The following is a 17,960-nucleotide window of genomic DNA, read 5'->3' as shown; positions in this document are numbered from 1 at the left end:
CCTTCAGCCTCTTTCTGTTTTGCATATATGTTGGCTAGAGTAGAATGTGGCCTCTGCCATAGCCTTTTAAGCCTCCGCTTCTTTCTCTTTCTCGTAAAGAATTGCTTCTGCGGATTTTTGTTTCCTGTAAAGCTCCCAATTCGCCTCTTGTACCTTGTATTAAATTCAAATATTATTAACTAAACATGCATATGTATTTAATAAATACAAGTTTGAATTTATTACCTTGGTTTCATATTCAACACTAGCTAGCTTTGCTCAAGAACTCAGCCTAAGTTTCTCAGTCTGAGTGAACGCGCTCATGATTTCAACCTCCTTCTGCAGCTCCGCCTCCCTGAGTGCCACTGCCTTGGTCGCCTCCACCTCCGCCACCTGGCTCACTTGGCCTTCTTCATCGCCAACTCAGCATTTGCTTCCGCCACCTCGGCCTCCCTTTCATTCTCAAACACCTTCACCTCCGTCCAGTGGTGTAGCTTAGTTGGGGCCAGGGGTGGGCCCGACCCCCTCCGTTTTTTCGCTCGGTGATGTAAATTTATCCTTTTTTGGCTGAAAATTTTTATACATAGTGTAAATTTACCCGTTTCCGACCGAAATTTTGAGCCTGCCTCCCTTTGTTTTCGCTCGGCAGTGTAAATTTTATCCTTTTTCGGTAGAAAACTTTTATACAATATAAATTTACTCATTTTCAACCAAATTTTGAGCCATTAATAGTGTCACTTGTGCTCATGTGTGATCAAAGTCCGCCACGACGTATAATCCGTCCTCGGTCAGGGTGTGACAAGATACAAGTAGATCAACAATCAACTAAAAGTTTACCGGGACCAAAGTTAATCGAGTTATGCAGAAAAGTAAAAATGGAAGTTGATGATGGGAGAGAGTGATAAAGATTACAACATTAAAGGTTGGTTTGGTTGATCTCGATGGGATGGTTTGGAGGAGATATAAAACTCAAGGATTGAAGTGAAATATAATTAGTTAAGGGTTACGTTTATTTAGTTTTTATTTTAATCTTTAAAAATAAAAAATATTAGTTTAAGTTTTAAGTTTTAAGTTTGAGTCGGTACGTAGAATCCAAGTTAGGGTAGGATTCCTTTGTTTCCAATTAATAAGAAAGAGTCCAACAATTGTTGAAAATTGTTTTAGTGTTTGGCTCATGATACTCGCTTAATTATTTAAACAAAAAGCATTGAGCAGGTATACTGGACAAATTATTTTCTAAACATGTGTACTGTTAAATATAATTAACAACACTTATATTATTAGAAGAATCTACTTTTACAAATAAAGTTTTATCTATACAAGGGTCGTTAGGATAAGTATACCCTTCACTAATTTGGAGCTATTTAACGTGCTTCATATAAACTTTTTACTTTTAATGTTAGGTATATATAAAAAAAATACAAAATAGAGAAAAAAACGAATAATATAACTAATCATAATACAAAAAAAAACTCACGTTTTGAGTAAATTATATTCCTTTATTGCATGATCTCGGGCATATAACAACTAGAACATAGCTTAATTTATTCCTTGTAATATATTCCGTACCAACATGAATAAAACCTTCAGTAAATCAAAGATCTGGCTCCTTCATCGTCGCGGCCGGCCTCGACAATACTCTCAAGTGTCTCAGTTGTCTGACCCAACTGATGATTCGCAGTGGGAAGCTTGGCGGTCGGTTAAAGGACTAGTACGATGCTCTGCTAACTATGTTCCATTGTCACCGATTAGCTTCTTGGAGCGATCGGCTGATGTTTACGGGGATCGGACGTCAGTGATTTACGGGTCGTTGAAGTATACATGGGAGGAAACACATAGAAGGTGTGTCAAGTTGGCGTCTGCTCTAACTCTCTTGGGGATTTCTCGTGGTGATGTTGTAAGCTTCTCTTTCATTCTTTCCTTGCATGCACAAGGTACCCATTTGACCATTTCATATATATATATATATTTTTAAAGGCCAATATAATAAAAAAAATACCTATAAAATATCTATCTATCTATCTATATATATATATCTGTACCCGAGCGTTGCGGCGGAGCACGTTAATTTCATTACACGTTCAAACGCTCAGAAAGTTTTACATGACGGTTTTAGATACACACATAATAACCTCACCAACAAACGTCAATCCACAAGTACGTAAGAATATGGATGGAATCAATATAGCATGAACATATGAAACGCCTATATTTATCTTCTCACATACCTTTCCTTGACTAAATTAGGCTTTTTATTAACTACATGTGACTCCGCAAATGTAACATTCTTGCCAATCGGTAGATATTAACAAAATAGGTCACCACTGCAGTAGCCAACAACAATCCAAACGAAAACATTTGCATATAACAAATATGTAAACAAAAAGTATACTATGAAGCAACTGTATTTAAACGTACCTGTGACATTTTCAATAAAAAAGAGAAGCATAATCATTCATATCTAAAAAAAAAAGCTTTTTGAGTAGACTTATAAAGTCAAATTTGCTACTCTAGTATACGTTTAAGCAATAAAAGTCAAAACCATCTATGTATTGCGTAGTCCACAAAAGGTATATATATATATATATATATATATATATATTATCGATCAAACATATGATATTTCATGGATAAGTATATATATACCAAGACTTGTGGTGACCCATATCATAAATGCGTGATTAACGACCCTGAAGATGCCTGACACGATGCTACAAAGGTGATAACTGAAAATGTGAAATCAGTCAACGTAAGGGAAAAACTCAAAATAAATATGTGCCGCGAGTGTGGATGAATCAATATAATATAATATATATTTCTCATGTTGCTCTTCTTTATCCCAAATATCATGTTTTTGCTGGACAAATTCAAGTGTTGGATGTATTAGAGTATCCACAACAACAAACATTCACAAACCGTCATATCATCGCAACATCAGATTCCAAACTTTTTTCAAAAATCTTATTTTTATCCACAACAACAAACCTCTATATTAAAAAATTATTAAAGTTATATATATATATATAATGTGTATATATATGCACGTGAGATATAGATAGATAGTACAAGTGCCACCTAAAGTTTGTTTCAAGTTTGCATAAGCAAACCTTTCTCTCATAAACTTTCTTCCATAATGGCGGACTTGGCTTTTCTCGAGTTTGTCGTCCGCCACGTAGATCCGGACCTAGAGAGTTGGAGCTTGTTGTGGATGCTCTGTGGTGGCCTAATGGGACACGTGGGTTAATATTGTGTTGAACAAACTGATTACACAACACCTGTAAACGAAAACGTCACAAAAGTAAGCTACTCTCAGTTGTACAACTGGCTTCGAATTTTGTATTATTACCTTGTAACTGCCATCTTGAGAAACGAACGACTTTGGACACGTGAAATAAAGTAATTGGCCACCAGTATAGAATGTGAGAGAACGGTAATTTGCCTTTTAATATATATATATATATAAAACTAGTTTTTCTACCCGGAGCGTTGCACCGGCGCAGCTGACAAAACCCAATGACTGAAACCCGGGCATTAGTAAAATTTGAGCGTTACGACAATGAGTCGACACGAATTCGGTCAGTTTCGGTTGCGTTCCATACGATATATACACTATTGGTAATATTTGAGCATTAAAACCTAAAAGTATAATTCGTCAAATTAACATATATAATATTAATATATAAGAAAACAAAATATTTAAGACGGTGTTTATTTGGTTGGCAAACCTGGACGGTGGTAAAACAAAGTGTTATCGGTCCCGAGCATTGAGGTGGTAACTTGATACTAATTCGGTCGGCTTTATTTACGCACGTTACGGTACAAGAACTTAGTAGCGAATATATATAAAAATTGAGGTGGAGTAACGAACTCGGTCATGTGCTATAAATAAGGTTGTGAGTCTGCACGAACTCAACCGGTTTGTTTCAGATTTGTTATGGTACAAGAACAAAAAAAGATAATGTTTGCTCAGTTTACGTTACATTTATTATAGTAACTAAACTAAAAAAAGAAAAAAAAAACAAAACTCACCAACCAATTGCCGACAAGTGGCCTAACAGGCCACTTGCGTCACCAAATTTGTTCTTTATATATATTAATAATTAGTAATGGTAATACCTATAAAATATCTTATGCATCACTCTCTAATTGTTTCTCATTCCATCTCAAATCATCAGATTGTAATTTATGATTTGAGGCTTCTCATTCGTTTGACCCGAATTCACGGGTTATTTGTCTTACCAAACCAGGATGATTCTTAAATGGGTTATAACATTTTATTAATAACCCTTTCGTGTCAAACAATAATTTTCACGGGTCATGGATCTCACCAAAATAGGATATCCCTTAAATGGGTTGTAATATCTTATTTATTTGTTAAATAACCTCTTAATCATCAAACAATAATTTTTGCGGGTCATGCGCTTCAATAAACCCAGATAGTCCTTAAATAAGTTATAACATCTCATTTATTTGTGAAAGTCTTTTATTATCAAACCATAATTTAATTTGCTCATGTACCTATTATCTGTCACCGGTCTATCATCTCCACAACCGACTAATTTATGATTATCACCCATCATCATCAACCTCTTCTCTCATATATCAACTACCATCGTCACATAAATCAACCACCCCTTTTTTCATAAGGTAAATATTTGTATTCATGTTTGTTTGTTAAAAAAAATAAACATGTTCGTGTTCATTAATGTTTGTTCGTTAAAAATATAAAAAAAAATCTACAATTCTCAATTGAAAGAGCCCAAATTTTAAAAAATATAATGAACGTAAACATCTAATATATATGTATTAAATCAAAATAAAACTACGATAAAAAATAAAACAAATCATTACAAAAATAAAATAGCAAAACAACTAAAAAGAAAAAACATAAATAAACCCCATAACACGGTGGGATCAAACAAATAGTTTATATTAAAGTACTTTCTTTATTTACATATAAACCTAAATAACAATAACTATTATAAATATATGAACTCTTTTGATGTTAGACAAACCATATAAAACTATAAGTTGTTATTAGACTCGTTCAATAATAGGTATATAGAAAGAGGTTTTCTAGGGACACCAAACACCCCCTCTACGTCCCGTATAAGGCTATACGAGGGGCCTATACGCCTCTTATAGCCATATACGAGGCATAATTATCTAAATCATACGTCGTGACGGACGTTAATCACACAAGAGCACAAGTGACACTATTAATGGCCCAAGCAAGGCAATTTTCTGAATCATGGACCAAGAAACGAAGACGTCAATTCATCCACCAAGCAAGGCAATATATTTGGGATTATCCAGATTTGTTTAAAGTAGGACCCAATCAAATGATTCGAATGTATATCCCGGATAATGAAGTTCAAGATATGTTTGCTCACGCTAATTCATACGCATGTGGGGCTATTTTAGTGGGCAGAAAACTGGGCATCGGGTTTTATCTTGTGATTTCTTTTTTGCCTAGTATTTTTAAAGATGCACACGGGTTTTGCAAAGAATCGTGCACGGTGTCAACAATTAGGGAGTATTTCTAGACGAGATGAAATGCCTATCACTTTGTGTTATCTGATCCAACATCGTTTAATGTAATGTTTGTTTATTTATTTAGTGAGTTAAAATATACAAATTAATTGAAAACGTTTAGAGTGTCTCTTAGGTTTGTGAATATGTTTAAAGCCTCTCATTCGTGGTATCTTATATTCGCAGGTAGCAACTCTAGCACCAAATATACCGGCAATGCAAGAACTCCAGTTCGCTGTTCCGATGGCCGGAGGCATACTCTGCACTCTCAACACCCGTCACGACTGCAACATGCTTTCGACACTTTTATCCCACTCCGAAAGCAAAATTGTGTTCGTAGACACTCAATTTCTCGACACTGCTTTAGCTGCAATCAATCTTCTCAAGAAAGCAAACCAAAAGCCTCCTCTCCTTGTAACTATTTCCGACAATGTTGGGCTTCCAACTTCTGACCTTTCCCCCCATGAGTACGAGTACGAAAGTCTCATCGAAGGTGGAACTTCGGGATTTTCTATAATCCGACCAACGGACGAATGGTATCCCATTAGTTTAAGCTACAAATCTGGCACGACGTCGAGGCCAAAAGGGGTGGTTTTTAGCCATCGCGGTGCGTATCTCTACTCCATTTCTACTGTATTCATGCACGGAATGGGGACATTGCCGAGGTACCTGTGGTGTGTGCCCATGTTTCATAGCAACGGCTGGTGTGTCGCTTGGGGGTTGGCGGCTGTTGGAGGTGATAAATCTTTTAATTACTTAAACTCAATGTAATATCTCTAACCGGTAGAGACACATAATGAAATTAACGTGCTAAATGTGAGAATCAAATAGAGTAATTATATATACAAGTAGAGTAATTATGTAATTATACTAGAATTACGTTCATCGTCAAAAAAATATTTCTAATAGTCACATATCATAATGACAGGTACCAATATATGCCTTAGACGAATTGATGTCGAAGACATATACGATAACATAACTCGCCACAAAGTGACACACATGGGCGGCGCTCCGACAGTCCTAAACATGATCGTAAACTCTCCATTAACCAACCGGAAACCCCTCCCGCACAAGGTGGAGGTGGCCACTGCGGGTGCACCACCGCCTCCCCAAATCATTTCCAAGATGGAAGACCTAGGATTTGGTGTGACACATTTGTACGGTCTGACTGAAACCTACGGCCCGGGTACCATGTGTTTATGGAAGCCCGAATTCGATTCGTTACCAATTGAACAACAGTTGAAGATCAAAACGCGACAAGGTGTTCGGAGTCTTGGGTTGGAAGGAGTTGATGTTAAAGATCCTGTCACCATGGAAAGTGTTGAATGCGACGGTAAAGCCATCGGAGAAGTTATGTTCCGTGGGAACACGGTGATGAGTGGATACCTGAACGACACAAAAGCAACAGAAGAGGCGTTTTCGGGCGGGTGGTTTCATAGCGGTGATCTTGCGGTTAAACATCCGGATGGGTGCATTGAAATAAAGGATCGGTCAAAGGATATTATCATCTCTGGAGGTGAGAATATAAGCTCAATCGAGGTTGAGAGTGTAATCTATAGTCACCCAGGGGTGCTTGATGTGGCGGTTGTTGGACGTCCAGACAACCACTGGGGTCAAACACCGTGCGTGTTTGTGAAGTTGAAGGACGGGTTCAATGTTGATGATCATGACATTATTAAGCATTGTCGGGATCATATGCCGCATTATATGATCATGAAAATTTTAAAAATTTTCAGGCCTAGCGGGGTGTCAAACCTGTGGCCGTCAACTACCCTGCCACCCCTTGTGGCCGGCTCTGAGTACATTTAGGCAATCAGACGTGGACAAGCTTATGCAACAAACCACTCATGGACTAAACGAACCTAACAAATACAGTGGCATGATCATGTTCGTCTATTTATTTTAGTGAACAAGCAAGTTAACAAACATGAGCAATTAAACACTACTGATAGCTGACAATTTTGATGAGAAAATTTACGACCAAAACTTTGATAAAATCATAAAATACATAAATAGTTTATATTAATCGATAATTAAAATTAAAATGTATAAAAAAGGCATATATAAATATAAGTAAATAAGGTAATAAATAAAAAATGAGTCGAACCAAGCCGGGCTCGGGTTTGAAAACTACTCACAATCCAAGCCTAAGCTTTACAAAAAGAGATCGAAACGAGCTAGCCGCACTTAAGCTCAAGCTTGAAAAAGAACTTGCAAAGCTAAGCTCAAGCCTAGGCGAACTCAGGATCAACTCAGCTTCTTTACATCCTTACCAATAGATGCTTGTTTAGAATCAGATAAACAAAAAAAAATTCAAGTTATCTAAAAACAAGTTCACAATTATCTATTGCTTACCGTTAATTCGAGTGGTGTTCACCATTTCATGCAACTTCAATATGTACGATCTCCTCCTACAATGCGTAAATAAATGAGATTGCAAAATAGTATAGGTAGAATCAAATCAAGGATTGTAAAATTACTGAACCAAAACAGAAGTGTGTTCAAATTATAACTAAAGAGAAAGAAGGAAAATATAAACACGGTGGCCGAACTAAAACAAAAATAAAAAAAATATATGCCAATCGACCGAACCTGAACGACCCAACTGGACCGAAAGTTTTTGTTTACATAACTGAATACCGACTAAAATGAAAAAAATTAAAGGAGTGACTAGTTATTGACTCACCGCCTACTTGATAGTGACGTGACGTGATATCTAGCAAGAACTAGTTAAACCACAACAAAGCCTTCAGAGTATCTACAACGCATCCATGTGGGATTCGTCTATCCCAGGTGGCAACACACAAACGAGGAGAGGCAAACAAGCCATGTTTTGGGGCAGGTTTGAGGGTTGCCTCAACAAACAGTGGAGCGGACGAGGTGATGCCCTCCCTCCCCAACACACACACACACAAACACATACATGCATACATACATACATACATACACACACACATACATACATACATACATACATAAATACATACTAGTAGGAGCCCACACGATGCCATTTGCAACGCGTCATTCGTTTTTTTAATTACTTTATCCATTTTCTGGGATATATTGTACGCATGAACAAGAAGGAACCAAAGGGACGGTTCAAGTAATTTTTTTTGCTTCATTTGTGGAATGTACAATGCATTTAACTTTGAAGTAAAAAACTGACTGACTTATAAGAACCAAAAAACAATGAAAATATGGAGTACTGAACTACTGAAAGTCTGAAACGTGAAAATGTGCCATATTTATTTATATATTTGAAATTCTAAGTCTAAAACTTGAGTTCAGCTCGTTAACAATTTTACATGTTCGAGTTTGTATTGTGCTTGACTCGTTAATTATTTCTTAAATATTTGCTTACGTTATTTAGAAAAATGAATCAAAAAGTTGTTAAATCAAGAGCACAAATGAAGGTGACATCATGAGCAATACCCTATTGGCTATTGCTCCTGCGTCTTTCGCTCTTGCCACTACTCTTGTATCACTCATTTACTCACATCCACGTTACATCACAGGCATTTTCATTTACCAACCCAAACAAATTAAGTTTATTCTATCTTTTTTTTACCTTGAAAAGCAATCCCTAAGACTATGCGTAGTGCATGGGCTACAAATTAAGCGAATTCTGACATGTGGCGCCCAATTAGCAAATGATAGAAATTTGTTTTTGGGTGTAATGGTGTTGTAGCCCCCTCCAGTGCCACGTTGTCACACCCCGACCAAAGGCGGCGGAACATGCCGGGGTGCAACGTGATTGGACAAATACACAAGACACTATTTAAAGTGACAATATTTATTCAACTCATTTTATCAACAAATCAATAACAACACGTACATCTCGTTCATATAAACAAATAGCATTCATATTGTTCGTTTTACTAATACCCTAATAGTCTTGGTAACGTTTTCCCTCAAGCACTCGAGTCAACAAAAGTCAAACCTGTAACATTTCATAAAATAAAGTTTGTCAACACAAAGGTTGGTGAGCAATTCATAAGTTTGAGCATATAAGTATATAGTAATAAAAAGCCACAAAACTTGTATAAAAACGATAAATAAAAGCTATAAACTTGGATAAAAATAGATATCGCTAATAGTTTTACGTTAGCGACACCTAGCTATAAGGGGATGCCAAATAGTCTAGGATTTTATTGATAATTGCTAAACACATTAGCACCACCTAGCTACAAGGGGTCGCCAAGTAGTCTAGGATTTTATAGTCATCGTTAATTGCATTACGTTAACGACACCTTGCCATGAGGGGTTGCCAAATGGTCTAGGATTTATAGTCCCGCCATCCAAAAGCGATAAACACATAGACAAATAAGCATAGAACAACAAATCGAGCAATTATTCAAGTAAAGTATACAATCACGTTTGTGGGTTTAAAGATTCAAGTAAATAAAATATTTAGTTTGATAAGTATGAAATGTCACCCCAAAACGGAAGATAGAAAAAGGGTATGAAAGTACTCACATCGATTGACGAATCGGGAAATAATAAATGATCGACAAATATAAAGCTTGTAAACGAAACGAACGAATCCGACTTGAAAGCTAATTGAAAATGAATAAATAAAATATATTAAAGAACTTGAACTTTAGTTGAAACTACATTTGAAACATTAAATAAGAATGTTCGGTTGTAAATCGGGTTACCGGTTAGTTTGTTAATGATTAGGGACTCGTACTTAAATGATAATTAATATGAAAATAATATTATTTTATTGGGCTTTTAAATAACTAAACCAATATTAAGTAGAAACGAGACGGGTTTAAATTAAGAGTTCGGTTTTATAAAAATGAATTGATAATAAAGTTTATAATAAAATTATTAATGATAATGACAGTAATGATAAAAATAATTCTAGAAAGATACGTTATATATATATTTATATATATATATATATATATAGATATGTATAAGATAAAGATGATAATAATAATAACAATAATTAATTATTATTAATAATACTAATAGAGTATAGTATATATAACAATAATTATTATTAATAATACAAGTAATAATAGTTATAGGATAAAAGCCTTGGTATTAATTAAAGTGTTGTTGGTAATAATAATAATAATAATAGTAAATAATATTGATAATAAATAATGATACTATTCTCGATGTCGGTTCGAGTTCTAAACGAGTTCACAAAATAAATATAATAATATCATTGCCAATAATAAATGATAAGAAATATAATTTTAATAAATAATAATATGATCTTTAATAATAATATTAACAACTTTAACATTTATAAGAAAATGATAATAATAATCATATTCGTAATGAATACATATAATAGTACATTTAAACATAATAATACTAATAATAATCTTTATGCAGTGGTATTAATATTAGTAGTAACAATAAATTTGTTAAGTATAAGAATAATATCAAAACTGATCTAAGATGAGACTCGAACCCGAGACCTCTAGTTCAGCGACTTATGTACAAACCGACCGAACCAAAATAACAATTGTTAATTTAAGCCCATAATAAAAATAACATATCCATTTCCCCAAATCAAAATAACTCCATATCCATCCAACCCGAAGCAAAGACTATAGCCGAACGATAAAACCGATTTAACCATTTAAATCTAATAATTCGATATATGAAATTTAATAACACCAACACCCAAATTATTTACCTATTAGGTGTTCACAAGTCGTCGGAGATGTAGGCTGCCGGAGATGAAGAACAGCGGGTCGCCGGAGTTGATTCCGGCTGCCGGAAAACGTAACAGTGAGAGAGAAGAGAGAGAGAGAGAGTCGGGAAGAGAGAGAAACACGGAGAGAGTGCAGAGAGAGAACTGAGGGACGGAGAGAGTGCACACGGCGACCGGAGTGCCGTCGCGGCTTCTCAACGGAATCCGGGTTCGCCGGAAAAACGCAAACAAAGGGGGAAAGGGAGCTGCTGGAACGCGAGGGGGAAAGGAGGGGTGGTGGTGATGTTTGGGATGGTGGTGACTTGCGTCGGTGGTCGTCATCGCCGGAGGAGGGGGTTCGCCGGAAAACGGCTTCGCGGGAAATCGGCTAGGGGGGGCGGCTGATGTGATAAGGATAGGGTTAGGGTTTGGTTAGTTTTGTGTTTATATATATATGTATATATATTTTCAGAAAGGCCCTCCAAGTTTCATTCTTGGTTTAATACGAGTCTAAAGGTTTCAAAAGCTTATAACGACTTCACGAAAATTAGTTTGAACCCCTAATGTTTTTCTTAACGACACTATAATATGCCAAAACATCGATTTATTTACACTACAAGAAATTTGAGTGTTTGCCCACACATAATTTACCTACACATGTAAAAGTGTGGGTAAATACCTACACATGCTTGTGTATGTGTGGGTAACGGTTGATACTTTTTTTTCATAATAACTAACACTTAATATGTGTTGGTAATGCCTTTTAGCCACACTTGTCATTGGTGGGAAAGTTTCCCCCAAAAATGGCGATTATTATATATTTAAATTACCTACACATGTGACAATTTTTTGTTATGTGTAGGTAAATTATCTACATATGTGTTAAAAATCAATATAAGTGTGGTTAACTGATTATATTTACCTACACATAATTTTTGTAAACAAATATGTAGATAAATTAAGTAAATAAAATTGTATTTTATTTTTAGAAAATTACTTGGAAAAATAAGTAACTACACATACATAAAAAATGTAAACATGTGAGCTAATGGATTCACATACATTAAATAAATTATTTATTAAAACTGCCATGAAAAAATAATATCTACGCATATTTAAAATTGTATAATATCCGTAGATATTGCATACACACGTTATAAGAAAAACGATCATCTGAGACAAAATTATAGGGGACTTAAGTTAGCTAAAGGGTTTCCTCTTAAGGGTATTAAGGGTAGAATGAAGATGATCGGGTGGAGCAGTGATCCGAATTGACCGTTAAAAATAATTATTGTTTAGTTATGATGAGTTGGTATTATTTTTTTTTTTGATAAACTAGGTTTATTAATGGTTAATAAAACGCTCAAGATACTCAAGATCAAATTAATTAAAAGCTCAAACGAGCCGAGTCATATTGAGCCCAAACCCGAGCCTTATAAAAGCTCATTCATATATATAACCTAGGCTTGTCATGTGAAGCTCGTTATAGCTTGTTGAGCCTTATCGACCTATTATATATTTGGAGTTTTATTTTTTTATAACATTACATTTGTGTTCACAGTTTGGTTTCAAACTACGAAGGCGTCCAAATCAGTCATCATTTTGGTTTCATAATTGGCTTTTTTTTAACTTTTTGTTAGTCGGTTTCAAAATTTTAAAGTAAAATTGTATTGAACGGTTTAGTTTAATAATTATATCGGATACTGCCGGTCCAAAATAGATTTAATAATATAATTTAATTCTTCAAGTTATTGTATATCTTATATGTTTATTTGTTTAGTATTTGGGTTAAGCTTAGTAAAATTATTATTTGGTATTCCTTGTTTTTATTATTACTTTCATTTAAGGTTATTATGTCATCCTTATTATTACTTTTTTTTTCGTTTGTACATAAAACTGCAATTAGGATACTAGATAATATATGTTTTTATAGATATTTTTTATTTATATGAACGTAATTTATGCTATGTTTGGAAATTACAGCCCAACTTACATGATTCAGCCCATTAATATAAATTTATTTATTATACTTATATATCTTGCCGCGTAATTTTGAAGCAAGCTGCCACACATGATACAAAACCATAGAAACATATATTTCTCCAATCTTCATCACACTTTGATTTCACCACGAATCACCAAAATCAGTGGCGATTCAGTGTATCTGGAACGACAATAAGCATCACACTGAGATGGATGGTAAGCGTTAACTTGATTCGCAAGATGAGGCGGAATGGGCGCATGTCTCACTGGATTCACATGAGGACCGATAATTCAAATAGGTTAATTCAATTTTTTAATATAAGCTTTTTTCAATTTTAAGTAGGTTCTGATTAATTTTTTAATATAAGCTTTTACTATGTTGCCAAGCTCAAGCCCAACCACATAAAAATGAGCCTAATCGAGAACTGTGAAGCTTGTGTTCGGCTAGTTTATACCCCTACCTACTGGTTAATGTTTACATATACACATATTTATATCAACACAATATTTCTACAAATATTGAAATTAATACCACACATCGACTACATTTACCAACACATGATAATACTTTTATCCACACATATATTTATAACATGTGTTGACAGCACTTTGTAGGAACATGCCATGTTGTGTGCCACGTCAGCGCCCACTCACTTAAATCATTATAGTTATAACTACGCATAGTTATTAGCTTTAGCCACACATATATGTGTAGGTATAACGTGATATATAGCTACACAAAAATGATGTGTTGCTAATGATCTATATTAACATGTCTGAGGCAACACATCATAACACTTAATTTTTGTGTAGGTAAAGACAACTAGAAACACATAACAGCTTTTTACCAACACATACTATGTGTGGGTAAAGATCCTAATTTCTTGTAGTGTTAAGATTGAGGTCTAAAATATTATATAATAATTTAAATAAAGTTCAAAAAAATGTTGTGTCAGTTTTACAAAATAAAAGTTTACAACACGAAAACAAATCGAGTCCCGAATTTGACGAATGTCACACACGTCACCATTTTTTTATTATTTTCTTTTAATATTTAAACTAAACAAATAAAAACCCATTTAATTAAATAATTAAATAAAAATAAATTCAAATTAAAAAAAGAAACATTAAAAAATTACATAGCAAAAAAAACCTAATATCCATAATATTCGTGCATTTTTTGAAGTCGTCGTTGTTGCAATAATGCGGACTCTTCGTGTAACTCGTCCCCTACAAGTGATTCATAGTCTTCTTTCATTTGTTTTAGCTGAAGCGTCATGGCCACCATTCCCTGATATTCGGTGGTTGCTTTCATGTCGCTTCCCATACCCACGACATGTGTTTCGAAACGATCGAACACCTCGTTTAGATGTTCGGTTTTTTCACTAGCCGCGGGGTTGAATCGTGACGATGACGAACCCTCCCCTTTTTTTGTATTATTTTTTCTTGTTCAGCCGCGGGGTCGAGCCAACTCAGGTACTTGCTCATTTTCGTCGTCTAAGTTAACCGCGGCATGTTCGTCAACGAGGTTAAAGTTACGAGCATCGAAGGGTGTGTTGGGTGTGCTCGGATTTGTCAAGGACGATGTCCTCGACTTTTTTGAAGGCCGGGATGATGAGCCGGCTTGTCGAGCGACCGAAACGGTGGGTGCCCCGTTCCATTTCGCGCATTGCCTTAGTTTTTCCCAACATTTTAGTTGCTTGAACGGTTTCCCGAGCCGCCCTTCGTGATACCCTTGAGATCGAAAGTCGCTTAACGCTTGGGATTGGATGTCAGTGTCGCTTTGCCCGCTACGCCAACCAAAGTCGCGCAAGCGGTTGTATATCCCGGCAAACTTTTGGCAATCAGAATTAAGGTTCTTCCAGTGGGCTTAGCTTCTTTGCCCCGGTAGTCTGCGGGTTTACTAGTTATCGCGACCCAAGCTTCAAACTTTCCTCCAAAATATCCCGCCGGCTTGAAAGTTAGCTGCAAATTAAAATTTTATTTGTCACAATTAGTATACATTTTTAACAAACAATGAATGACGTTATATAAATAGCTAATAGTAAAAAACTTATCGACCTCGGGATCCTCCGAAACAACGACCCAAGCCCTTGCGAGAGCTACTTCCACATCCTCGACCCATTGCTTGTATGGATCACGTTGCGCCGTCGGCTCACCCGGTTGTTGTTTTTTGTTTACGGCCCAGCTTTTGGCTAGAACCGGGGCCCGTGCCGTCTGGATCTCCGGCACCGTCTCCGGGTCCGGTTGGGTAGACCCGAACGCCGGCATGAGGTTTTGGGGCATGAGGTAGTTGGCATACATGTTTAGGGTCGGGTCGGCTAAACCAAATGGGAAATTTTGGTTCGGTTGGTTTTGGGTGTTCGGGTTCCATTGCATGTTTACGTTCAATTGGTTTTGCGAACCGTGGAGTTAACCGAAAGGAGGGAATGGGTGTTTCGGTTGGTTCGGGTTGTTTCATGAGATCCATTTTGGTTGTATTTTTGAAGAATTTGGTTATGTGTAGTGTATGAAATGGATATGGGTTTGGAGAAGAAGGGTGTATGTATATATATTGTTTAAATTAAATTTGTTATTTTTTAAAAAAATATTAACCGTTTACAACGGTAACATTATTATTTTATTATTTTCTTTTCACCAACAACTGCGACAATATGTTCTCGCCCCCCCCCTATCCAATGATTTTTCTATTTAATTAATCACAAAGTACTTAAACAAATAAATCCTTTTGGTTAAACATTCATCCCTACTATTTAATACACAAAATGCAACTATTGTCACTTTTGTTTAACGATTTGTACCTTACTTGTTATGTGCGTATTTGCTTTATGTGAACCGCATTCGGAGAGGTCCCGCATAATCTCATAATAGTATGATCATACGACAGTCGTATTAGCCATCGTGCTTTTCGACAGCTCATTTATTTATTCATTGATTGAATTGCTTAGCTCATTTGACTTTGTTGCGTATTTATTTATCTATTATATATATACACCAAAACGGGTGTGCTACTCACTCAACCTTGTGTTGACAAATCTACTTTATTTTTAGCGTATATGCAAGTTATCGTGTGATGTAAAGTTAAGTCAAGAATATTGAAAAGAGAACTTAGGATTCAAGATAGAGAAATAAAAAATACTTTTGATTGATGATATATGTTTGTTTGGTGAATTATTTGATTTTTGGATATTGTATTAAATACTTTGTTTTTATTTGAATTTATTAAATAAATATTGAAATTTCTAATATTGCATGATAGCACCTTGAGAGCTGTGAGCAATCAGTTCACGCCCCGACATTTCCGTCGTGGGTTGGGGTGTGACAAAAAATACATTTGATACTTTCAATGTAGTATTTATATTTAGATTATAGCTAATTATTAATTAATTCAGAAAGTTAAACCCCCCAAATACGAGATAATCTATATAAAATTGAGATTATATACCATATTATAGTAACAATAAAGAAGAGCTAATAGAAAAGTTAAACCCAATGTATAAAACACAAAGAAAAAATCAAAAAAGAAAAAAAAATCCCTTTATTTCCTTTAAAAAAAATTATAAACTAGCAAACAAAATGAAATTGAATCTCAAAATTCAAGATGGATAACGGGGTATGAATAGAATCTCAAATCTTGAGAATGGGTTATTTTGGGTCTTAAAAAGTAGTTGTTTTAGATCTGGAGCTCTAGCTCTTGAAAAGTTTTCCCATCGAAACTCAAATAATGAAATCAAACCTCAAATATTAAAAATGAGTTGTTTCATATCTAGAGGAGTTGTTACAGATCCGGAACTCTAGATCTTGAAAAGTTTCCCGTCGATGTGAATTATAAGTCTTCGACAAACCCCATCAGGTGGGCTGCTATGATGGTGATGATTTAGCACCATCTTCGTTCTTCATTATCATCTCCATTCTTCATCACCATCATCGTCCTTCATTTGAGAGAGAAAATCAAAATAAAATTTTGATTTTGAAATGAAATGATAAAGGGGTATTATTGTATTACTTTTGATTTGACAAAAAGTTCAGAGAGATAAATAAAAACATGCCTAATTTGCCCTTGTGGTACTTTTATAACAATAAGAAAATCAAAAAGTAGTTGACCAATTCTTGTTAAATATTAGCCTTTGATCAAATTTAATGGGATTTATTATTCATACACCCTTTATTCTTTAAAAGGGTGTACATAAATGATAAAATGTGTATTAAAAGGGTGTATGAATATCAAAAAAGGTGTGTGAATAACCATTGCCTTTAGGTATTAGGCTATGTGCAGGGTTGTAGAATTCGCCAGGAACTAATTGGGCAGTGAGGCAGGAACTAACATTTAGTCGGGATTAATCAGATTGGGATTTATATGTGATTGTTCATATATACACATAACACATATATACATTTTCAGTTTTGAACAATTTTGACCAAATAACGATTAATCGGTTACTAGTAAGTGGGGGTACAGACTAGTGATTATTCCAAGCCTAGGCGCGATTTTAACAACCATCGCTATGTGTTGTGGTGAAAGTATATTGCAAAAAAAAAAGAAAAAGAAACGTGTCACATAGGTAGTGGTGGGTTTTGTTGGGGATTAGAGCGCACATGAACCGTACACAAACACGAAAGCAAATAAACAAACATGATAATTTAACGTGGTTGGGTCTAAACTGACCTACTTCCACGTGTAGAAAACATGTATTCTTTTTTTATCTTATCTAAATGAAAAATATAAGTTGTGTCAAAATGGTTTGGCCTGTCAAATCCGTCTCCCTGTTTCCTTCGCCCTTCGCTTCAAATATGTATCTAAACACCC

At 35.2% G+C, this 17,960-nt stretch overlaps 1 pseudogene across 1 annotated transcript; it reads left to right on the top strand.

Moving 5' to 3' along the window:
- Positions 1-1,550: 1,550 nt before the first annotated feature.
- On the top strand, positions 1,551-7,323 carry LOC143635888 (butanoate--CoA ligase AAE1 pseudogene; annotated as a pseudogene). The gene is made up of 3 exons (XR_013154143.1): positions 1,551-1,876; positions 5,698-6,247; positions 6,440-7,323. The product of XR_013154143.1 is annotated as a butanoate--CoA ligase AAE1 pseudogene (transcript).
- The last annotated feature ends 10,637 nt before the right edge of the window (positions 7,324-17,960 follow it).

The sequence above is a fragment of the Bidens hawaiensis genome, unplaced genomic scaffold (assembly GCF_021521415.1).
Source record: "Bidens hawaiensis isolate Kalapana, Puna unplaced genomic scaffold, B.hawaiensis_p1.1 tig00007738_1, whole genome shotgun sequence".
NCBI classification, from domain to species: Eukaryota; Viridiplantae; Streptophyta; class Magnoliopsida; order Asterales; family Asteraceae; genus Bidens; species Bidens hawaiensis.
The sequence above is the reverse complement of the archived record's forward strand: the minus strand, read 5'-3'. Positions and strand labels throughout refer to the sequence as shown.